Source organism: Protopterus annectens, chromosome 11.part0 (assembly GCF_019279795.1).
Source record: "Protopterus annectens isolate FY-2018-M chromosome 11.part0, PAN1.0, whole genome shotgun sequence".
Classification (NCBI taxonomy): Eukaryota; Metazoa; Chordata; order Ceratodontiformes; family Protopteridae; genus Protopterus; species Protopterus annectens.
This window is the reverse complement of record NC_056745.1, coordinates 1,482,799,673-1,482,825,873: the sequence shown is the minus strand read 5'-3', so window position 1 is coordinate 1,482,825,873 and position 26,201 is coordinate 1,482,799,673. Positions and strand designations below refer to the sequence as shown.

Here is a 26,201-nt window from a genome sequence, read left to right as displayed (position 1 = left end):
CTGGTTGCTCTGGGGGAGGCAAACAGGTCTATTATCTGGGATCCTCCATTTGTTTGTCAACATGTTGAAAGTCTTTGGTTGCAGTTCCCACTCGTGTGGGTCCATGAGGTTTCTGCTTAGTCCATCTGCCAGGGTATTTAGTTTTCCTGGCAGGAGTTGAGCTTGTAGATGCACTTGGTAGCTCAGGGCTATGTTCCACAGTGCCATGGCTAGTCTGCAGAGGGGGTAAGAATGGGTACTCTCCGGCTTGTTTATGTACCACATAAACAATGGTGTTGTCTGCCTTCACCATTAATTGTCCTGGAAGAGAATGTGGTCCTTGAAGGCTTTCAGAGCATTCTGTACAGCTAACATTTCTTTGATGGATATGCAGGTGCATTTGACTTGGATTCCATTTGCCCTGAATGCACTTCCCTGCCAGGTGAGCCTCCCATGCATAGTCGGATGTGTCTGTTAGTGTTTGGGTTGCAGGGGGTAGAGTGAATTGTAGTCCCTTGTTTTGGTGGCAGGCCTCTGCCCAAAGGAATTCTAACCATAGGCAAGGTATAATAGGAATCATTGCTTCTAGATCCAGGGAATGTTGACACCTTAGGCTTTTTAGATACCATTGTAGTTTCCTCATATGCAGTCTTGCATATGGAATTAGAAGAATGCAGGAGGCCATGAACCCCAAGGCTTGCAGTATTTGCCTTGCAGATAGCAGGGTTTTTGTGGCCACTAGTTTGAAATAGGTTGTCAAATTAAATTGTTTCCTCACGCCAGAGAAACAATCTGGGAAGTTGTATTGAAGCTTGCTCCCAGGAATATAATTTGACAGGGTACCAGGTGTGATTTCTTTGTTTATGGTGTACCCCAGACAAGTTAGTACCCTTTGTACAAAAGCATGTCCTGGCTTTGTCTGAATTAGACAATTGTCCAGGTATGGGTATATTTGAATATTTCATTGCCTGCAAAAGGCAATGACTGGAGCTAGGCACTTTGTGAAATACCCTGGGTGCAGCAGATAAGCCAAAGGGCAGTGCAGAGAACGGATAGTGCATGTAGCCTGCTTTGAAGCATAGGCATCTTCTGCAAGATTCCCCGATTGGGATGTGCAGGTATGCTTCCTTAAATCAAGTGTTGCCAATCAGGCATCTTTGTCTAGCATAGGAAGCAACTGGTGAAGAGTTAGCATCATGAAGTTTGGAATCACCAAGTAGACAGGTCCAGGATAGGATGCCATGAATGGTCTTTTCTGGGTACCATGAAGAGTCTTGAGTAGAAACCTTGGCTATTCAGACTGTACCAGAAGAGGAAAAGGGACTTTATGCTTGAGAGTACTTGCTTTTGAGCCTCTGCCCAATGATGTGGGGGTAGATCTGGCCAACCATTTGGGGTTGGTAACGTGTGGAAGTGAAATCTGTATCCTTGGGAAACTATTTAAAACCCATTTGTCTTGGGTAACGAGTTCCCAGTTTTTTGCATGTAGAGCAATCTTTCCCCCCAAAGGGGCTGTCAGTTGAGAAGTGCTTGGAAGTTGTAAAGTTAAATCATTGAGACAGTTTACCATAGGGGGGAGTTTTATTACTCCCAGATTTGGAAGTGGGGCACCCCCACTGCTTAGTCCTATGCGTATCCTGGGACTGAAGCCTGGGTGTTCTGCTGGATCTGGGTTTGGACTGAGAAGACCTGGAAGAGGCAAGAAAGGACCAATTCTTAGAAGGCCAATGCCTACTAAATCTTGGAGGTTGTACTTTAAGAAATCTAACAGTTTGCTTAGATTTAGCCTTTTCCTCCATCTTAAGAACTTATTCTGCCCTGTTGCCAAACAGGCGGTCCTGATTTAAGGGAACATCCAGCAATTTAGCCTTAACATGATCCGATAAGGATTGCTCCTTAAGCCAAGCATGCCTTCTAACAGACCCAGTGACAGCAGCCCTGCAAGATGCCTCTAGTGAATCAAAGCCACATTGCAAAGTATGTTTTCCAACCTGTTCAGCAGAATGCATTAAATCCTGTAAATCCTTATTTTCAGCACAATCAGGAATCATAATCTTCTGTTTAAGCAATGCAATAATATGCTGCTGATACTATGAAACTGGCAGTTTAAGGCACTAATGGCCAAGGTTGCAGAAGTGTATACCTTCTTACCCCATCTACTTACCCCATCTATCCAGCACCCTGGAGTCTGACAGGGTAGGATTTTTGGCAGTAGTAGCTTTAATGCCCCTGGGTCCCTGTGAAATGTTCTCAGGATCCACAGTAGGATTTTTGAAAAGGAACTTGAGTCAGGAATCCTGTAATATCTCAGGTTTTCTGGGAGCAGGAGGTAAAGAGTCAGGGGCCAAGCTAGATTCCGAAAAGGCATCAACAATGTCTAGTACAGCAGGGATAGCTAAAGGCCTGTACTGTGGCAGGAGTAAGAAATCCCCAATCCTCTTTTTAGAATCAGAGAAATCCTGACCTTCCCCAACGAAAATGCTCCCCAAGGGTATGCAAGGTTTCACCAAAAGAGAAATCCTCTGGGGGTGAAGCAGAGGGAACAGAGTCCTCAGTATCTGAATCCTCATAGGTAGACCAGGGTAAACCGTGATCAGAGGAAACAAATTTCAGAATCCTGGTCAGAAGTATGAGCAAACTCAGTCCTAGGTGAGGGGGGAAGGTTGGCTTCCCCAGGTCTTCGGCCATGCTTATGTTTTTTAGGCATAGAGACCTGACCATGCGGTCTGGGCAGTTTTCTAGGCATGGTTTGAGTTTTAGGCCTTGAAGATGGCGATTTAATATGCAAGTCAGCAGGCCTGAAAACACCCTCAGAAGCCGGTGCCTTCATAGCGGTTCTGGACCCATCCAAGGTAGAGACATCCGCAGGTTCCACAGTTTAAGCATCTAGTGGCATACCGGACTCCGAATGGGTCTCAGTAGAGGTCTGCAAATCTGAAGTAGTGGGTATCAGAGGCTGTGAAAGAGCCTCACCGAGTACCGGCGACTGGCTTAGAAGTGTTGGCAGCTTTGGACCTAGGCGGCCTGTGCGTTTTTTTGGAATGTTGGTAGTCGGATGGCTTACCAGAGACATATCTGGATAATTGAACCAAGCACCAAAATATTTAGAAGCAAAAATACCGATGACGGATAGTACACTGTTTAAATAAGGCACAAAACCGACAGCAAGGTACGTCTTGGTCAGGGCCTAGGCAAGGAATACAGTAAGAATTAAAATCTTTATGAGGTATTTGCTTTCCACAAGAAATGCAACTTACTTTTACCGATATCAGTTTCCCCAATGGTGTACTTAGCTTTTAGATGAAGACTTCAGTTCTGAAACTCAAAAACTAAAATTATAGGAGTCAGCCAACCAGCACTTGCAAACTGCTTCTGCTTTGGGCACTGCACAGCAAGAAAGACTGATGTAATGGCATCATGTTTTATACCAGACTACCTGATGTCATGGAAGAAGAGACAGCAACTAACGCAGGACCCAAGACTTTGGGTTATCTACCCTCAGTTGGCCTGATTAACAAATGTGAGGACTGCAACAGTGAAACAAGAACATCCCAAAGCATGATACTGTCACCACCATGCTTCACGAGGAGATGGTGTTCTTTTGGTGATGCGAAGTGTTGTTTTTGCGCCAAACATACCCTTTGGAAAGGTGGCCAAAAAGTTCAACCTTGGTCTCAGGCCACAACACATTTTCCCTCATGGTTTTGGGAGACTATGTATTGTTTTGCAAATTTTAGCCAGCCCTGGATGTTTTTCTGTAAGAAAAGGCTTCCATCTTACAAACCTATCCTATAGTCCAGACGTACAGAGAATACAGGAGATTGTTCACAACCAGTACTTGCCAGAAATTCCTGAAGCTCCTTCATAGAAAAAACATACATTGCTGTAGGGCTCTTGGCAGCCTCCCTGACCAGTTTTCGTCTAGTTTTTTCACCAATTTTGGAGGGACATCCAGTTCTTTGCAACATCACTGTGGTCCCATATTTTCTCCACTTTTTGATGTCTGTTCACTGTGTTCCATGGCATGTCCAATGCTGTGGAAGTTTTTTGCACCCTTCTACTGACCGATACCTTACAACAATGAGATCCCTTTGACGCTTTGTAAGCTCTGTGAACCATGGCTTTTGCTGTAGTCGGCAACTGAGTAAATGTCAGGAAAATCCTACTAGGACATCTGAACTTTATTTGGGGTTAGAGTGTTTAAGTTATGGCAGGTGTGTACCCAAGAAGAGTGAATGCTGTAATTAAAAAATTAAAATCAAAAGGTACTTCAACAAAGTACCAATTTAAAAGTGTGCACAGACAAAAGTACTAATTTAAGGTGCCCACAAAAAAGTATTAGTTTAAGGTGTGCACATTTATGCAACCAGCATATTGTAAGTTTTTTTATTTTTTTATATTTTTTGCCCCAACAGATTTTTTTTTTTTTTTTTTAACTGAATTGTACAGGTTATAGAGCACATTAAAAGGTGGGAAAAGTTTTGAAAGGATTTACTGTGGTCTTATTTTTTTATATCACAAACCTGGCATTTTTACAGGGGTGTGTAAACCTTTTTTTATATCCACTGTATTTCAGCAAACAGATGTACTTCAGTAGACTGATCTACCTAAAGGCCAGAACGCCGAGATGCAAATACCGCAAATTTGCAACGATGAAAAGTAAAATAATCAGTCAAAACCACGAAAATGTAGGAAAGTCAACAGAAACAGGTAACTATGCTAGGTTAGTGCCAACACCTTTAAACAAGTGTACAACATACCCAAAAACAGCAACAGCAAACATGGTTGAGATAACCAGGTACTCCATTATCGTAAATGCAACCTCTGTTGGCTTTAGCAGGGAGACAAGTCCCCCTTGACTCCCCTCCCAACTCCAAGATCGCACTACAGTGGGGATAAGGGTGATTTTCCTGATCACCACTGTACATTGATCTCCATTCAGATGCTTGCTGGTTTTTCTTTTTTTCATTATTCTACTTTTTTTGGTGGGGGGGTATGTTGTACATTATCTCAAAAGGTGTATGCACTAACAGCCTATTTACGTTTCAGTTTAATTTCCTACATCTTCGTGGTTTTGACGGTTGATCATTTTAGTTCATTGTTGTGTATTTGCCATATTTATGTCTCAGCATTGTCTTCAGCCTTTAGATAAGTCGATTGAAGTAGATCCCAGCAAACGTCTCCAGCCTGGTAAACAGGATAACAGCACGGAGCTCATAGCAAGTCCCCATAGCCAAAGTCCCTCAGCATGTAATGCTAAGCTACAGGCACAGTTAGCCATCTATGCCCCTACAGTCTCAACTCTTACCTAAACCAACTAGAGGCACTCAAAATCCAACCAAATACCATATTCATGGGCAACTAACTACACCTCTATAGGCTGGGAAACACACTGCCTCAAACTCACAGGCACAATGATTCCTGGACTTCATTAACACACACCCTGGAACAGACCGTGTACAGCAGAGGATCAAACATACTGGATCTGGTACTGGCAAAAAGCAGTGCAAGCTCCCGACATGACTTCTAGTAACTACAGGAAAGTAGAAGACAATTGTACACAGACCCAATTACAATAAACAAAAACGATTTGAGTATATTAAGTCAAAAAGCTGGAAAAATGTTTAAAAAAAATGAACAGAATTAGAGGACAGCGCACATAAGGAAAACCTGAGATTTTATGCTGTGCCAGAGATCCTGGAAGGAAAAGACTCTGGTCATTTTATAAAAGCACATATAAGCAACTGGACTTTTATTCCACAGCAGGAGTTGTTAATTGAAAGGGCATATCATGTATACTACATAACCTGGCTTTGAGAAAGCAACCTAGACCTCCAATAGTAAACATGCAATCCTACCAGCTGAAGGAGTAGATTCTGACAAAACTGTGGCACAACGACAAAGTACTAAAAGTGGGAGACAGAAGAGTGTTCGTGGAAAATGATCACTCACTGTACACCAGGCAGAAGATGAGTAAATGTACTCCACTATTCAGGGAATGTGGAGAAATAGGCATGAAATTCAAACTGCTGTACCCAGCAATCTTCAAAATATTCTTTCCAAGAGAGCATTTTTGATGCAGTACATGCTAAGGAGGAAATACATAAAGGTTTGTCCAACAAAGAGTGAGCTGTGAAACAAAGATTCTGTTTCTTGCTCTTCTGGTAATAAAGGCCACAGACTATGACATCGAAACCTTTTCCAAGAAGGGGAAAAATACCAATAACTTGGAAACTAACAAGTGTGGGATTACAATGCAATAATTATATTTGTGAAACATGACGGAAGAAAAAGAATCTGGAACTTGTAGGGGACTCAGTCATATGCCCTACTTCATGTTATTAAGGTTTAGAAAAATACTTGGGAGAGGGGAGGAGGGAGAAAGTCAACTGTAGAATAACTGTTCTTAATACTAATATTTTTACAGTGTGTTTCTTTGCATGCTATAAAGTAAATGGGGATACTAATGTAAATAGGCATTCCTGTTTTTTTTTTTATCCCTTCTTTCTCCTTTCTTAAAACTAAAGGAGAAAGAAATATAGGCACTGCAATGTAAAAAGTCTGGTCAAAAGACCATGATAAAAATTTGATGTACTTTCTCATCTTGCATATGGGAATGGCTGGATTGAGGCTCTTAGCTTGATCTAGTAACACATTAAGAGAAACCAAATAAATGAAAAAGAACACCGATTAATATAAATCTTTTTTCTAGCAAATAAATGGATGCTTTGTAGCAACTCTGTATCTTGTCCTCAAGTCACCACAAAGAAAATCTGATAGAGAAATGGCTAATGGATAATGGTTTTCTGAAAGCATTCAAGTGTTCTCAGTTGGCAGAGATATAAAGATAAGACAGAGAGCACTTAGAGGCACAGGCTATACCATGCATCTTGGCATGGGTAGGTTAACCCAAGCCTGAGTGTGACCATCACTTTTGGATATTTGTTCCTATTAGGGGGTAAAACTTCAAATATTTGAAGATGTACATAGGTTTTAGGGGGGAATCTGGGCGTGTTTTTTTATGGCTTTCAATAAGTTTTGTAAGGTGCGACATTGGATACAACAAGAAATAACTGTATAAAAAGATTAACCTGCTAAACAGTGTATGCATTTAATAAAAGCTGGATCTAGACTTTAAAAAGGTGGGAACTACTAAACACAATGATGCCTTCTGCAATGTCTTTAAATGTCAATAGTCTCACAGATGACTACAAAAAACAGAGTAGTGAACTACATTAAAAAAATGTAGAGTGCAAATAGCTATGCTCCTGTAGGCACACTTGGATAGAAGTGAACATGTGAATTTGATGAAGAAAAGTTTTCAGAATGGTTATTCAGTGGAATACCCGGGACAAATAAAAGAACAGTACTCGCATTAATTGTGAAAGGAACTACCAATACTGATAGAATAGGATAGAAGATGATAATGGCAGATTTGTACTACTAAAGGGGCTACTGGCAAGGGAGGATTACACTGTCATGCATTTATAATCCACCTAAAACTGCTATAATGGAATTTAAAATTCTGGGAGAAATAATCAGTTTTCAGCACGGAATATTACTTGTAGATGGAGAATGGAATTTGATTTGCAGCAGAGAAGATGTACCTGGGGGCCCAGAAGGGAAATATAACAAAGGAGGATAGAGATTTATGAAAATCTTCAGCATGGAATATTTGAATTCATGAGCAAGAGTTCAGAGTGAATTTACATATTCCCCAAGACACAAACTGGGCTAGGCTACACAGAATTTATATTAGAGGAACATGAGTGTTTAACTAAAAGTCTCAATACACACCCAAAAACTATTTCAGATCATGTGCCAATAAAGAAAATAAAACACAGGTTAATGACATAAAAATGAGGCAGTGGTGCTTTCCCCACCTATCTGCTCAAGAGAGATTTTAATGAAAGGGTATGGGTAGTGGAAATTCAAGAGTTTAGAAGAAGGTAGCACTAAATACAGCTAGGAAGTGGGATAAAAATAAGTGTTTAAAAAATATGGTGAAAATAAAAGAAAGGGAGATTTAGAGGGACAAATGTATTGCTGAATAGGGGGAATATCACAGAAGAGGAGCAACTGCAGAATACTAGACAGACATTAAGGATTACCTAAATAATATGCATAACTTTAGAAAGATTGCTGTTAAGCAGCTACTTCTGCTCATAACTCTACAGCACAAAAACAAGTAGAAAGGGCCGTTACCAATGTTAGGGAGCCTATAACAAGAAAGAGGACAAGAGATCATGTACAGGTATTAGAAATATTTTGGAAATTCTAGAAAGTTTGTATAATAGCACAAAAATCAGAAAAAAATTAAAAAAAGGTACAAATGGAAATGTTTACGGAAGAAACAAATATGCCAAGTTTTAGAGGCAGATGAGGCTCAATTACTAACAGGACATGGAGAGGAGATAAAATGGTGATATATAACCAATTTACAGGAAAGTACCCAGGAATAGATGCTATTCTTGTGGAAGTTAAGGTAGGAGGGGAAAAATGATAAAGATCTGGAAGGTTTTGTTTAACAGTATTTTAAGAGGAGAAGTACCAACATCCTGGAAGAAATCAGTGGTGGCTGTAATACCTAAAGAGGGTAAAGATCCAGCTTCATACAAGCATATTTCAATACTAAACCTCGATTATAAAGTGTTTAGGTCTACAATAGCTAAAAGAATGGCAGAAGTGATGCCAAAATTAATATGTATCAATGTGGTTTTGTGGAGGGGAGTCAAACATTTGACAACATTGACAGAACATGGATGATCCAGGGGGAAGCAGAAAGAAAACCACCACTGCCACTGAGAAAGCATTCAGAGTAAGCTGGGACTTTACCAGCAGGGCAATGAAGCATTTGCATTCCCCGATTAGAATGTGGAGGAGGATATATGAGTGGAAGCAAAAATTAAAGTGGTTGGGTTCCCCTGATAATTTCTGCTTGAGCAGGAGGAACCAGGCAGGGGTGTCCTCTTTCCCCTTTTAAATTTACATTACATTTAGAACTACTGGCAAAGAAAACAAGGGACTTAGAAATTCAAGTAATTGGTATGGTAGTCAAAGCTGTCTATTTACAGTTGACATTTCTTTTACTTGACAAAAACAGAAAAGGACATTTCAATGTTGTAAAATGGTTTCAAATCTCTTTGGGATACAAAGAGAATGAAGCTAAAAACAAAGGCAATTGCTTTAAAATTATGTACCCACATATGAATTGGTTCGGTGATATTCATACTTATGGGGACAAAATGAAGTACTTTGAGTATGGATTGAAGAGGATTCTGGTGTGGCAGCTGAGGATATGTGGGAACACACTAAAAAGATAATGGAAGCTCAGATATATGGATATGAATATTATGACGCAACAGTTAAAATGTTTAGTCCCTTTAATCTTACACAGGTCAGGCATATATATATTTTTTTAAATCAGAGAAGTTGTGGATAGCAATTAAAGAACGGAAAGACAGCAGCGGTCAAGTGGGATAAGAGGATTCTTCCCAAAGAACAGGGCAGATTGGGATTACCCGATTTGAAGGGGTATTTCAGAGCTACAGGGCAGATTGGGATTACCCGATTTGAAGGGGCATTTCAGAGCTACACAGTTAAAGCTTCTACGTAGCAGCAGAAACGTAAACATACAATTCAAAGTTGAAAGGGATAAAATGGTGGGGGGGGGCTCAAGAAACAAGGACAGACTGGGATTTTGGAAGCAGATCTTCAAGTAGAATAATAATGGTGGGGGGGGGCTCAAGAAACAAGGACAGACTGGGATTTTGGAAGCAGATCTTCAAGTAGAATAATAAACATACAGATTATTATGTTCACAAATTAGTAGAAAGTACTCCAAGAACTAAACCAACACGGAAATGGAGAAAGGAGATTGTATCCCTAATTGCAGTCATCCATATTAACAGACAATTGGCAAGAGGGGGCTGAAATTTACTGGAGAAAACAGACAAAAGAATCAAGGTATTGGAAGCAAAGATGGAAAGGTAACAAAATGGGAAGAGGCCAATAATTCATTTGGAAAGCAGGCTAGAGATTCCCTTCCCTGTCAAGGACTGATAGAGTATAGGCAAAGAGAAAGAAATATGGGGGTCCTAAACAAAAGACCAGTACTGGTAGAGTTTTGAGTAGAATCTAGAACAGAAGCTGCTTAAGAAAAAATTGGTAAAGCATATTAAACATCGCATGATAAGAAACAATGGGGGGGGGGGTATAAGCAAGTCTTCCAAATATGTAACAAATCCAGAAGATTTAAGATTTTCACTTGGGGTATAAAAATATCTATCTAAACATTTCCAAGTAGTCACTACAGAATTCTTCCTCAGGTAGACAGCAAATGTTGGAGGTGTGATGCAGAAAATATGTTCCCAGCTACCTCTTTCTTCCACCAGTGTAAGGAGTTGGCAGACCTTAAAGATTACCTGCAAACTACTCTCAGAGATACTAGATGAACAAATTGGTGCACCCAGGGAAATGAGCCATGATACAGAATCAGAATTTCCTAGACACAGTAAGGCTGTGCTGAGTCTAATTATGTTGGCTGCCAAAAAGCAGTTAGAAGATGGAAATCAAACTAAACCAAATGTATTAAGTAGTGAATATAGTAACAGATAAAACTGAAATTGGGATCTTTAGAAAAGGGTAGGTGCAAATACAAAATGGGAATTGTAGAATACACACAGGGGAGGAAGGTTTAAAAGGCAGGACTTGAAAGAGCTATGCATTGTCTGAATGATTAGGTAGATAATTTTAGTTGCAAACCTTATACCTCACTTATGTCAATATAGAACTTGTTGGTGGGACAGATTTGTGTCCCAGAGACTCCCTCCATCTGTGGAACAGACTCCCTCTCCACGTCAAGCAGAGTACCTCTTTTTAAGCACAACCTGGATAACTGGCTGGGAACCAGAAAATGCATCCCTGGGATTCCACCAGTGTCCCTGCTGGACAGGGGCATCAGATGCCAATTTGTCCAAACATGGGCTAAACTCTTGGCTAGGTTTATAAGAGCCTTAGGGCCAATAGCCTAGTAACTTGCTATGATCCTATGATTTGTGAAGTATAATGCTTGTAACTAAGATTGTCAATATGGTTTGTTTTCATTTATATAGATGTAGGATTGCTTAGATCATAAGTGATAACTTATTACAGAGGTTTCTTGTTACAAACTAGGCCCTATATCTTTGTGAGCCGTTTAAGTCTAACTTCCCTTTTGTGCTTGAAATCACCTCATTTGGTTGTAAACTTGCCTCGTCCATCCCATGGTCAATAATTACACATCACCCCTAATGAAAGTAATTGGGATCATACTACAGATAACCTGAGGGAACCCAAGCATGGGATAAAGCATTTATGACCGGAAATCTCTCCATTAATAGTACTCCGACAAATCCTGTGGTAAATTTTGTTTCCCATGCATTGATTTAAATTTCTACTTGAAAATTTTCAGGGATAAACTTCGCTTTATATGGATGAGGAATCTGTTCCATAGGACTGGTATCCTCTGCAAAACATACCTGCCCCTCCAAACTGTCCTGCTGATGATACAGAAGATGTTTAGATTTTTTAGATGAATTACTCCGGATGCCTTTTAACTTGCTGATGTGCAGTAAATCAATCAGTAATGGGTCGGTGGATGCATTTTATGCCAGACACAGGTCACCTCATAGCAGTCTGCAGGATACAGACTATAGTGACATGGCTTTGAGTCAGTCTTAGGACATGTTTAGGTCTTGTATCCCTTTAATAAGGTATCTCTCTGGGTGTTCGGTTGCTGCATACAGGATGGCCAAGTCATTTGGGGGTTCACTGACTGCTCCTATATTGCAGCCACCTGAAAGCCAGAGCCCTTTGGTATTTACTTTTACTTCAGACAGTTAAATGCCAAACAGGACAGGTCCCAGCACAGAATACTGGGAGACTCCACTGCTGACTGCACTTTGTGGAGGTGATTTTTGCCTATTTTGATGTCCTGCATCCTGTGAGCCAGTTAGAAATCCAATGGGTAACACAGGGGTTTATTCCCAGTTTACTTAGCTTTTCTACTATGCCCGAGTGGAGAATTGTGTCAAAAGCTTTAGCCAGACCGTGGTGTGTGGTGTACCATTTTCCCCATCATCCACAGTTGTGGTGACCTTTTCAACAAGGTCCACCATGTTGAGTAAGCATGATCTACCTTTGGCCAACCCAAATGGAGATGGTTCCAGTATTTGGAGGTTCCCTACATCCTTACGGATTAGTTCCACAAGTCTTTTCTATGGCTTTGTATACGAAGCTGGTAAAACTTCCCTGTAATTGCCTGGTTCTATGGAAGGCCCTCTCTTATGCTGGTGAATGACTGTAGCCATTTTCCATTCACTTGGTACAAAAGCTGTAAGGAGGCCGAGGCTGATTGGTGTTGTTAGGGGTGTGGCCGAGACTGAACAGTGTTAGCGTTGTGGCTAACCTATGCTTTATGCTATTTAAGATGCATCCAGAGGTATTGTCAGGACCCACTGATGCAGTTATTTTTAGCTTTTGTTAGGACTGGTCTTGTGTGACAGCTGGAGGTGAGCCAGTATCAGGTATAACTTGGAGGGGAGAGAAGAAGGACAGAGTTAGACCTAAATCTGATCAGCCAGTAGGTTAGCTATATGTTCAGCCTTCGTGTAGCACTACTCATAAACAGCTCAGTCCATTGCTGTGTTGTGCTTTTGAGATTATGAACACAACTAAAAAATCCCTTGTGACTGCCTTTGGCTTGGGTAGTTATTTTAGCCTCAAACTTGGCTATGGTGGATTTTGTTAAGCTCCTGAGTTTTGTTTATTTCAGACAATGGCTCAACATTCTGGAAATTACACTTACTTTTGGTGAAAATTAATTTTCCTTTTATTACAAAGCCTGTTGATATAGTGGTTCCACCATGTGGGTTCATTTCTGGTGTTTGCCCTGCACCTAGAGAGCACAGCTGCATCTATGCAGCTATTTAACATGATAGTACAGTGTGGTGGTGTACACTTCTGTATATCCAGTGGGGTTAGGGATTTGAAGCTTACAGTGTGGGACTAAGGAGAAGGTAGTTTGTCTTAAAGAAATTTCTAAGGGTACCTTGGGTGGAAGGGGATTACTGATTTCAGCTTCATTTCATGGTCAGGCCGAACGGATGGTGCAAGATGCGCTAATATTAGTAAGGATAAGATCCAACATGTTATTCCCCCTAGTGTGTACTCTGACAAATTGTTCCAGGGTGCATGTGCTTAAAGTCCAGAAATGTCTGTCTGTTCTTATGCACTAGTGATGGTGATGTAGGTTTCCCAATCTAGTTGGATAGTTTAGATCACATAGGAAAATGGTGTTGGGTTTAATACTAGGATTCCAATTCCTGTAGACAGTGCTTGGTACAATACCCCACTCAGGCATTGTTAAAACTCTCTCAGCTAGGTATAAACCCTTACATAACTTGGACTGCTGGCTGGCTCACAGACCGGACCCAATAAGTCAGAATTAGCAAAACCATCTCCACCAAGAGACTGGTCACCATCAGAATATTCCAGGGTTCCATGCTAGGCATCTACTTCACAGATGTCAAGGCTACTGTTAAAGGCCTCTGGTTAGACAAGTTTGCAGATGACTAAATTGAGAGCTATTATAGATGCCTCCACCAAGACACAAACAGCTTGCAAGAGGGTTTAACAGACAAATGAACGATGCCAAAGCCATAGCCTACCATTCAATGCCAAAAAATGCACTACAATGCCCTTTGGGAAACTATCAATCCAAGTTAATTACTCCACTGATTAAAGCCCCCCCCCTCCAAGAGTGAACAAGTGGAAAGAGACCTGAGAACGTATGTAAAACAGCAACATGGGCTTTGATAAACACATAGCTAAGAAAACAAAATCATTCTACGTCACCCAAGGGTTTTGTATCCAGTTCCAAGAAACTGAGTACCATTCTATTCTGCCCTTATCAGACCTATCACTGAATACAATGCCCCTTTGGCATGCATCTAACCAGACACTTTGCAGCAGTTGGGAACACCCACAAAGGTTTCTCAACAAGAGAATTCAGGGCATGAATACTCTGTACTACACTGATCGCCTAAAGGTTCAGTCACTGTATTCAGTTTCCTACAGGCTACTGAGATGGGACCTTTGCATGGCTTACAGGGCTCCTCAGACCCAACCCTGATGATCTGTTGAACATGCACAAAACAAATAGCACCAGAAACACTAGATCCAGGGATCTGAACTTCACTTACGACACAAACATAATTGCTGGTGACACAGATGAGTCCCAAAGGATTCCTGCACTGTTGAATAGGCTCCCCATCCATGCAAAATAGAGTTCATTCCAGACCCTTTCAAATGAAACCTTGATAACTGGCTGGGAAATCATAAAATTTACCCCTAGTCTGGGCACCTCCCCTAGAAATTAGCTACCCCCCTACGAACATGGTCACTCCTCATGACACCTGGAACCCAAATGATGTGGGGTGTGCAGCTAGGCTTGTAAGAGCCCTAGTGGTCATTAGCCTAGTAAGAACCTATGAACCTACAAGTCTACTGTACTAGGAAACTGGAAAGATGAAGAGGTAACATCAAGTGACATTAGGGCACTATTACAAACAAGTTTAGGAAAAACTGGTATCAAAGCATTACTTATATTTCTATGGCACTACATACCTCCTCGAATAAAAACCCTTCCTCAGTTTGGAAGGAGGTACTGATCCATCTGTCAGTGGGACGGCATGTGATGAAGAACATGTGGAAACAAGTCTGATTCAGAGAATGAGAAAAGGACTCCCTGAAAAGAAGAATTCTCCTACTGCCATCTGGAACCAGGAGAAATCATTTTCAGAACCCATCAATATAAAACAATCTGTTGCCAAACAGAAAATGGAGATTAAGGTTTTCTGGAAGAAAAGGAAGCCAGGGTGGGAGTGGGTCAGAAGGTCTCTTGCACAGAGACATAATGGACGGTCCTTTGTTTTGGATGTTTAAGGAGGAACGGCAATGGAGTTCCAAAAAAAGTCCATAACCTACCATTTACCTGAACTCGGAGACAAGTCTTCCACCAAAAAAAGTGAAAAGGAAAAAGAAAATGCCTTGGACAATTTGGAAAAGGTGGGACGAAAATCAGACTCCCTGGATCAGCTTGCCCCTTTCACACTTTTTGATCACCTTTGTAGCAGATAAGTCAAATACTAAATCTGTACCCAAGGGAGAATTTAACACATTTGGAAGGTTCTGAGAATGTACTCATGTAAACCTCTAAAACAGTACCAGTGAACATAGCCCTCAAGAGTCCTACACACTGCAAACAATGTAATGACCTGTGCAAACAAATTTAAAAGTAGTTTCCCCCAAGAAAAAGACTTCATATTAAACATTCCTCATACTTTAAAACACACAAACCTGGCAATTCAAAATTCTGAAAATCAAAGAGAAAAAGACCCTCCCACTACAAGAATCTGAAACCAAGCTCCCAGAGTCTAAATCAGAAATCCGAGGAAAATACCCTGAATGCGTCCCTGCATCTTACTGTTCAGATTCAGAAACTTTAATCTCTTCGGGGGGGGGATCCCTTCTTTTATCAGAAACTAGAGACCAATAGCCTGAATAAACCCAGAGCCAAACCTGGTAATCTACTCCCATCTAAAGAAATTTGAGGAGTAGATGTGCTTGATTCTGTTTCTCTGAAAAGAAAAATGGGGCCAGCCAGATTGCTAATGGCAGCAGCTGCTTCCTTAGGGATGGGCACAGAACTCTGGCACAACACAGAAGTCTTCCCTGTTCCCTTCTCCCAGGACTGACAAAGAGTGGCTTCTACTTGCCTACTGAGGGGACTCCCAACAGCCAGAGGATGTGCCTAACATTAGTCCATAGAGATTATAGGCAATACACTACAGGGATCTGGAGTAAAACACGAGTGGTCTGAGATATTGACCACTGCATATTCATTCACCCTATGGCAGAGGAAAATTGCTAGCCTGATGTGGTGGCAAAGGTTGTTTGCTTGACTTTCCTTTTTTGTGACTGATGAAGGACCGACTGTGGGACCGATGGTCTGTTCCATGGTCAAGCAAAAAAAGCAGCAAACGCAGGTAAAACCATCAGTTACCAAAAGTTACCTAAGCAATTTCAAACATTATGCCAGTCTCACTAAGGAAAGAATAAACACAATTTCTCTACCGAAAACAGAATTTAAAAAAGTGCGTTATTTAAAAGTACATTACAGTCCCGAAAGTGAATTTTAAACACAACACTTGAACATGTTGAACAGAAAGTAATAAAATCAATAAATTTAAGAAAATGGAATATCCCCCCCCCCCAAAGGTAAGTCATCCACCCAAGAAAAGGAAAATGCATGCCAACTGATCCTCGAAAGCCTCAGAAGAGTACTATTCGACAGCAGTAAAGGTCTGAAAGGCCTCATGCCCAAATTTGTCTTTTAGTGAGCTCAGCTTGAGCTGCCTGTCAGTTTGGGCATGTGGAAGGTGCCCCAAGTCTTTAGTAGCTGGCCAGCCATTATATGCTTGGCAGAATATAACCCACATAGCCAAGGCTACTGCAGCAGTGATCAACATTAAGACATTTCTTAAACATCATTACTGTTCCATACCTCTGCAATTTGGAATAGCTGAAATAAAATACTTGCTCATACATCATTCAATAAAGTAATATTGAAATCTGAACCAGTACATGCATGATGCGATGCCCACGCACTGGCCCAGTAATCAAGGAGCCCCAATCCTCACCAACAGCACCAGTGAGGGGTGTCCACATTGGGGAGGATAACAAATTACGGACAGTAAATACAATTTCCCTTAACACACAAGCATCAGTCAGTCTGGGGCTGGTTTCTCTCTCTCCAGATACCAAATAAGACTCCCCACTGGCACAGCTATAGTGGAGTCCTTAGCCAGGGCTCCAAGCCAAGTCCTCCAAGCACTCCCTTTGTCCAGCAGTGCTTCATGTCCCTGACCAAGCAGCCAACACACACTTTGAAATATGATTTATATACAAACACAGACCCTCCTGGGGAAGGCTGGCACAGGTTCACTAGGTATGCCCCTTCTGCCCAGGCTATAAGGATGTAATCCACTGCCACCAGAACCCCTAATATCAGCTACTAAAAAGGCCTGTGCCAAATGATGTCCCAATTATTACTGTGCAATATTATCCAGTTAGTAGGTGTGACCAGAACTTAAGGTTTATTGGAGTGGCTTTATACAGTATCACTATATACATGCAATGTATTCTACAGCTTATCTACACAAAAACAGCCACAACTGAAAGATTTAAAAATATTTAATAAAAAAACACAATACTTCTTACTACATGGTGCTAGTCAGGAGCTCAGACATCACAGGAAAATGCTTAAAATACTGTAGAATAGTTTTGACATAGAAAAACAGCTAGACTAAACTTACTATTTTTTCTCTTTTCCTAAGAACAATCACAGTTCTAAATAAACTTGCATAAACAGCAAAAGCACAGTAGTGGTGAGTTGTTGTGAGTTCACAACAAAATCCAAAAATGCTCTCCGAGACAAGTCTTTTAAATTGATAGCACATCACTGCCGACTCATTTTAGATTACATCATTCTTCTCTGGTTCGCAGGCTAACGGAAACTCAGAGCTAAACATATCTTTGATATTGCACCTGGTCAGGAAACTACAGCAATTAAAGACATTATACATGTAAAATCTAGCAATTAACTTTGGTCTCAATAGAAAGAATCTACTGGTCCAGACATCATGGTTCCAGAGTTTGAGATCAGTCATACAATGCTCAACTTATCAGCTTTCTTCCAGCAGAGTGCAGTTACATTTGAGATTCAACATTCAACACTTTTCTTACATTTAAGAGAACAAGCCTGTACCTAGCTAGGCTGGCAGCCTTCACATAGCTTGACCCCCAGAGAACTCAAGCTAGATTTTCAAGTGACCCTTGAGAAATGTTTTTGAAGGTTAGGTCTATCTGAATATACCTTACCCCATTCCCTGTCTTGAGAGAGCATTGCTAATCCCACTGCAGAGGTGCACTGACATATATGCTTGCAACCCTACTCTCCATCTTAGCAACTTGGCATTTTGCTGGCTGGCTTGGTGTAATCATGTTGGGGGATTGTGCTCTGTAACTAGTCAAATTTCTTCCATACAGATAAGGCTGAAGTTTCTGCAGTGCCCACACTATGGCTAGACATTCCTTTTCGACAGCTGCATAGCATTCCTCCCTGGGTTGGAACCTACGACTGAGATAAACCACTAGGTGCTCTTCTCCTCTTCTCCCTCTGAAGAAATCTGGCTATGTACAGCCTCCACCCCATGGTTCAAAGTATCCACCTGTACAACAAATTATTTGTTGTAATCTGGACTGGCTAACACAGGGGGTCCTCCAAAAACTTATTTAAGCTTCTGGAATGCCTGGTCACATGCTGGGGTCCACACTGCCTTATCTGGCTTGTTTTTCCTTGTCAGGTCTGTGAGGGGGAGCAGCTATGGTACTATAACTGGAGATGAGCTTTCTGTAGTAACCTGCTGTCCAAGAATGCCTCACCTGCTTTTTGGTAACAGGTGCAGGCCATGCCCGAATGGCTTCCACTTTGCCAGGTTCTGGCCTGATCTTACCATTCCCCACTCTATGTCCCAGGTAGGAGACCTCTGCCATACCCACCTGACATTTGCTCGGTTTAATGGTCAACCCTGCCCTCTGTTGTCTGCCCAGCACCTCCCGGACATGTTGAAGGTGCTCTTGCCAGGAATGGGTGTAGATGGTAATATCGAGGAAAGAAAGGGCAAACCCTCCTGCCAGGATATGATCTACCAGGCTCTGGAAAGTCACTGGGGCATTTTTCATCCCAAAGGGCATCTTTGTTAACTCATACAAGCCAAAAGGAGTCACAAAGGCTGACCTCTCTCTAGCACTGGGAGTCAAGGGCACCTGCCAGTAACCCTTGGTAAGATAAACAGTGGCAAGATACTCAGCCCCACCCAGCTGCTCTAGGGCCTCATCTGTCCTAGGCATGGGATAAGCATCTGACTGTGTGACTATTTAATTTCCTGTATTCCACACAGAACCTGGTGCTGCCATCCTTCTTTGGCACCACTGGGAAGGCCCAGGGACTGTTGGACTCAAATTACCCCAAGTTACATCTCCTGTATCTGCTCCCTCAGAGTCTCTGACTCTCAGGCACCCTATAAAGGGGCCTGCCTAATAGGCCTTTGGGGTCCTGTATCCACCTGGTCCTGCACCAAGTGAGTGCACACTGGTTTCCCAGTGAACATGTCCCCAAACTCCTGTAACACTGCTCGGATTTCTCGAACCTGGGTAGACGATAACTGCTGGGACATTGCTACCCCTTCCACTGAGGTGTCAGTCCAAGCCTCACTGAGGTAAACAGATCTCCCTTAGACTCTTCCTGCAAGCCACTGCAAATACTCAGCACAAGGGCCTCCCCTATCATGGTAAGGTTTCATCATGTTAACATGGTACAATTTGTGCCCTGCCTCCTGCCTAACAGTTTCTACCATGCAGTTATCACTTAGCTTTCTTACCACCTTGTAGGGTCCCTCCCAAGCTGCTTGCAGCTTATGTCCAACAGGAATGAGAACCACTACCTGCTTGCCCTACAGCATACTCTAGCCTGAGCATTCCAGTCATACCAGAACTTTGTTAGTTGGGCTTCTGCCAGGTTCTTCTGGGCCAAGCCCATAAGTTCCCTGTGCTTTGTACGGAGGTTTAGGACATATGCCACATCAAGACCCCTTTTGAGATTCACACTCACCTTCCCACTCATCACAATTTAAATCTAGAGGTCTCCTCACCCTACATCCATACAGCAAATGGAAGGGTGAAAAACCTGTGGATTCCTGGGGAACCTCTGTAAGCAAACAGATGGAGCAATATTTGTTCCACTCCCTCAAACTGGTCTGCAAATGCCTGTAGCATGGACTTTATTGGAGAGCTTAACCTCTCAACAAAACAGTTAGTCTGGGGGCAGTAGGGGTGGTATTTAGGTGCTTCACCCCACAGTACTTCCACAGACAAGCCAGCAGGTATGATATGAAATTGGTACCTCGTCTATTTCTTTTGGGAAACTGACCCTGCTGAAAATCTCAAAGCATTTGCCACCTTTTCTGCCTCAGTGGAGGACAAAGCCACTGCATCAGGGTATCGTGTAGCATAATCTAGTACCACTAGGATATACTTTTTCCCTGTGGAACTTTGGGTACTCAAGAGGCCCCACAATGTCCATAGCTACCCTTTGAAATAGCTCCGCAATCACAGGCAAAGGCATCAAAGGAGCTCACACGGTCTCCTACCTTGCCTACCTTTTGGCACTGCTCACAGGTCCTGCAGTACCCTGTTACCCCTCTGGAAATTGCAGGCCAATAAAATTCTACATATGTCTGTGTATGTTTTAGGCCCATATGACCTGCAAAGGGAATATCATAGGCTATGGCTAGAAGTGCCAGACAGTAGGCTCTAGGCACTACCAACTGCTGAATCCTCACCTTCTAGCCCTCCTCAGGGGTCCACTCTCTACAGTAACCCTTTGTCCCAGTATACAGATTCCCCTTTCCCATGAGAATCAGGTGCCTCACCAACTACCTGCCTCGGGCCTTGCAATGTAGGGTCTGAGAGCTGCGCCTCTCAACTCTGTATCCCTTCCCAGCTCCCCTTCCACAGGAAGTCTGGCATCCTCTTGACAGCGATGCCTCACTGTCAGCCTGGGTACTACTACTCACTTCTACCTTTGCAGTCACTCTGTCCAAGGGAACATCAGTACCCACAAGCAGCTGTGGCTCACCTTCAGTCTCACTGCTACAGAGTAGCTCCTTCCCTGAAGTAACCACCTCACCAGTCCTGGCTGCAAGTACATGGTCTGGGTCTCCCCCAGGCCACCAGACCCGCATGCTTGTCCTGACTGCATGTAACTGCACAAACACAGCACTGCCTTATCAAAATTATTCCCCATCAGGACATAATCAAAACACACCTACTTGCTGGCTTCCTTTTCCACCCTCCCAGTCAAGGTGAACACTAGCCAAAGGTATTTGGAATGGGGTCCTTTCTAAATCTGACTGGAGCAGACTCCCAGGCAAGTAGTGCTAGTCTGTAGCCATTGCAGGCTTCACAGTGGTTATGTCAGAGGCTGTGTCTCTCTTACCAACAGCCTCTTTGCCATTCACCATGATAGCATACAACCTTTTGTGGTAGTTTGGTACCCTTGTTGTCTAAAAAAAAAAAAAAAAAAACCCTACTGTTAGCATTTTGTCTTTCCCACTTACTGGCTCTCACCTTTTGTTCCCAACCTTGCCTCCGTGGACATCTACATGCCACATGGCCCCACTGGTTGCATTCAAAACATTTAACCCTAGGTCCTGGACGTGTACCTGGACTAATGGCTTCCGCTGCTACTAGCAGATTCTGTTGGGGCAGTCTGGGCTGCCTACCATGGGTTCCTTTAGACCCATGAACAGTAGTGAGGGTCCCTTTCCTGTGCTGGGATGCCCTGCTTGCTAGGTACAGGTCTCCCTTCTTCCCCAACTCATCTGAAGTAGCACATTATCAGGTAACCAGATCCTCATGTCCTCAGGCAAAGTGCTAAGGGCTTATTCCCTCATCAAAAGGTCCACCAGCCCTTCAAATGTGGTAACCTGACATCCATTCACCCATCTATGAAAATAAGTGCTCAGTTCAGCAACACATTCACACTTTCTTCTGCCTTGTGTCTATGCTCACAAAACCTTTTCTTATTAAGTTTCATTAAGCTAACAGACAATTTTTAGCAGTATAATCAAAACATTTGTGATCGGCAAGTTTAGACAACAGTTACAGCTTTACCATGGAGAGGGGGGGGTCAGGAACCATACCCAGAGCCTACAGTCAACATCATACTGTTTACATACCCTCTCAAACATATGAATGAAACTATCAAAATGATCCCCCTCTGTAAACTGCAGAAGAAATTCACTGATCTTCTGTGCTTCTGGGGTCCAGTTACTCCCTCTCCCATTACCTCCATGACTCTGGCGAAGAGTCAGCATCTCCTTTTCGTGCTTGCCCCTGCCTTTCTTTCTCCTCTGCTTCCAGGCGTAGCAGTTTCTCATTCCGCTCAGTCTGTAGACATCTCAGTCTCCCTGCTGCTTCTGTTTCCAAACGCCTGGCCTCCAACTCAAGTCTTTAGCTCCAGATGGATTTTTAAGTCCTCTGCAGAAAGGTTGAGCTGTCCATTCTCTGACTGTTGTACATTTCCACAGACAGTCTGATAGCCCTCCTGACCGCTGTTTTCTGATGCAGCTGTGACCAAAGCTGCAATCATGTCTGCCTTAGTCAGGTTTCCATGCACCAGTCCCTTACCCTGGCACATCTCAGCCAACTGGCTCCTTGACAGCTTGCCATATTCCTCTGCTGACATGCTTGCCTGCTCTCCCTGACTGACTAAGCTAACAAAAGAAATAAAACAATTGTGATCTGAACTCTAAATATTCACTGCATGGCCGATTTATAGTACAAAAAACACCTTCCGTGATCACTGTACACAAGCTACAGGAATTCACTATCCACATCACTACAAGCCAATTGCTAATTAATATGTGGTGTGGAAATCCCACCACTGCCAAACAATTAATATGCAAAGCCTGTGCACTGGCCCAGTAATCAAGGAGCCTCAATCCTCACCACTAACACCAGTGAGGGGCGTCCACATTGGGAAGGATAACAAATACATAGTACAGTTTCCCTTAAGAGCACACACACAGATCACAGTCAGTCTGGGGCTGGTTTCTCCCTTTCTCTCCAGATCCTCAATAAGACCCCCCACTAGCAAAGCTACAGGGTCCAGATTTCAGCCTAGTGATCAAGCTAAAACCTTTAGCACCCTCTGTCCAACCAGTGCTTTGTGTCCCTGCCCAAATAGCTGAAACACACACATACACTAAGATACGAGTTATAAAAAACACAGACACTCCTGGGGAAAGCTGTCACAGGTTCTCCAGCTATGCCCCTTCCTGCCAGTCTATTAGCACCAGCTGCCGCCAACCACCAAGATAAGCTACTAAAAAATCCCTTACCAAAGGGTGTCCAATTACTGTGCAATATTATCCAAATAGTATGTGTGATGTGACCCAGGGCTAAAGCTATTCAGTGGCTTGGCCAGTATCACTATATACATGCAATGTACACTAGAGCTTAAATTCTTTACACAAAACAGACAGTTGAACGCTAATCAAGATTTCCGAGATCACAGGAAAATGCTTAACATAATACAGTAGAATAGTTCTGACAGCAAAACAGAAAACAGCTAGACTAAACTTACTATTTTCTGTACATATCCAAGAGCAATCACAGTTCTAAATAAGTTACACAGAGCAAAGCAGAGTACTGGTGAGTTGTCCGCTTTAGACAAAAAACAAAATACTCTGGCCTTTGAGAAAGTCCTTTACATTGATAATACATCCTGCTGACTCATATTAGATTAAACAATTATCTGGTTTCCCAGGCAAACTGAAAGTCTACATTTACATTTCTTAGTAAGCTTGTACCTGGCCAGGAAACCACAGCAATTAAAGATATTAGATATGTAAAATTTAGCAATTAACTCTGCTTTCAAAACAATAAAAAGTATCTGCTGGTTCAGACACCAAGGCTCCAAGCCCCTTGATCACAGTCATAAAATGCTTGACTTATCAGCTTTCGTACAGCAGAGTGCACAGTTGGTTACATTTTTGCAGTTCAACATCCAATACAGTCTTCTTGAAAGAGAACAAGCCTATGGCTTTTATTAATATTTACAAAGACGTAGAATTATCTACAAAATTCTAGCTATCTAGGCTGGCAGCCTTCACATATCTTCACATGGATATCCCACCACTGCCAACTAATTAATATGTGGTGTGGATATCCCACCACTGCCAACCAATATGTGATGCCCGCCCACTGGCCCAGTAATCAAGAAGCCTCAATCCTCATCACTAGCACCAGTGAGGGGCATCCATGTTGGGGAGGATGACAATTATACACACAGTAAATACAATTTACCTTAAGAACACACATACATCACAGTCAAGTCTGGGGCTGGTTTCTCTCTCTCCAGATCCCCAATAAGACTCTCCACTGGCACAGCTATAGGGTACAGATCTCAGCTGTGTGGTCAAGCCAAAAGCTCCAGCACCCTGTCTGTCCAACCAGTGCTTCATGCCTCTGCCCAAGTAGCTGACACACACACCGAGATATGATTTATATGCAAACACAGACACTCCTGGGGAAGGCTGGTACAGGTTCACTAGGTATACCCCTTCTGCCCAGGCTATAAGGTAGTAATCCACTGCCACAAGAACCCCCAATATCAGCTACTAAAAAGGCCCTTACCAAAGGGCGTCCAATTATTACTGTGCAATATTATTATCCAGTTAGTAGGTGTGACCAGTACTTTTAAAGCTTATTGGAGTGGCTTTGTATAGTATCTCTATATACAGGCAATGTACTCTAACTTAAATTATCTCTACACAAAAACACACAGGAGAGAGGTTTAAACATATTTAATAATAAATACACAGGACAATACTTACTACACATCGCTCGTCGAGAGTTCAGACATCACAGGAAAATGCTTAAAATACTATAGAATAGTTCTGACAAATATAGAAAACAGCTAGACTAAACTATTTTCTATCTTTTCCCAAGAACAATCACAAACCTAAATAAACGTACATATAGAGCAAAAGCAGAGTACTGGTGAGTTATTGTCAGCTTTAGACAAAATCCAAAAATGCTCTCTCTCTCTGACAGTCTTTTAAACTAATAAACACATCACTGCGGACTCATTTTACATTAAATCATTCTTTGGTTCACAGGCTAACAAACTCAGACCATAACATATCTTTGTTATTGCACCTGGTCAGAAAACTACAGCAATTAAAGACATTATATATGTAAAATCTAGCAATTAACTCTGGTCTCAAAACAATAGAAACAATCTGCTGGTCCAGACATCACAGATTCGAGTTTGATCTCAGTCATACAATGCTTGACTGCTTTCTTCCAGCAAAGTGGACTGTTATATTTCAACATTTAACACAATTTTCTTCTATTTAAGAGAACAAGCCTATGGCTTATATTAATATTTACAAATGACAGAATTATCTACAAAATTCTATCTAGTTAGGCTGGCAGCCTTTACACATGCTTTCTACGATTTTTGAATTATATTATTTGCCTGGCCTTCTGGATTTTATTTTAGGCACGATAAAGAAAAATATTACTTAAAGCATACTACAGCCTAACTAAACAAATTACATGGCAACACCTGCCTCTCTTTTTGGAGGACAGTCCTAATCTGTGCAATTGCGTCCTGCGAGGCAAATGACCTGACATTTCAGAAGAAATATAATTTTCTGACTTTCCTCCAGGTATTAGAGGATCCTGGTATTAGAAACACTTTACTGCAGTATACACCAAAACACTACATCAGTTAATCTTAATTTTCTCACAATTAAACAAAACGTATTTTTTTTTCATTTGTTTACAGATTGGTTTAACTTGTAAAAGTTACTTAAGTAAGAAATGTTCCACTTTGGGCATCTGAAAAAAGTTGACAGTTACTACAACGAATGATGCGGAACCCTGTCCTGGAAAGGACTAGCTTCCTACTTAAGTTACCTATTTCAGTTGCAACACGTAATCAAAAAACACACCAACAGGAAAACTAAAAGCAAATGAAGAAAAGCAGAAGTTCATGATACCATCAGTATGTTCACATGCACACTTAAAGTTTTCAGCTATTTATGTATTCTCTATAGGAAACTCCCCGCCTGCCTATATAAGAAAACGTAAAGTCTTTGCCTGACATTTTACTTAAACAAGCAATATTTAAACTCAAGAAACCTGTGTGACACTTGATAATACTTACCTTCGTAATAAACACACCCACACTGAATCCCGTAAAAGTGCACCCACCTTCCTTTCCTCGGCGTTATTTATACGGCACGAACAGAATGTACCATCTGCGACGTGCTTCTGGGTGGACAGGTCAAAGTTGTCCACTGCGGAAAAGCACGAGCGAGGTGACGGAGTAACGTTGTGGTAAAATATTAAGTTTGGGCGCCTGGGTACCAAATAGTAGACTTCTTCAATGCAGTAGCATATGTTCGATCTCTAACCATGTATTCTTTTTTATTTACTATTCACGCACTGTTATGATGTGTTAAAGGTTTTCTATTTAAGGTCAT

The 26,201-nt window shown here is 42.0% G+C and overlaps 1 protein-coding gene across 1 annotated transcript in view; it reads right to left on the bottom strand.

Moving 5' to 3' along the window:
• Positions 1-25,993, bottom strand: part of LOC122815927 (angiopoietin-related protein 5-like) — a 597,255-nt gene extending 571,262 nt beyond the window's left edge. Inside the window, exon 1 of the mRNA XM_044088792.1 lies at positions 25,883-25,993. The gene's annotated coding sequence lies outside the window, so the exon portion shown is untranslated. The remainder of the gene's footprint in view (positions 1-25,882) is intronic.
• Positions 25,994-26,201: the final 208 nt, after the last annotated feature.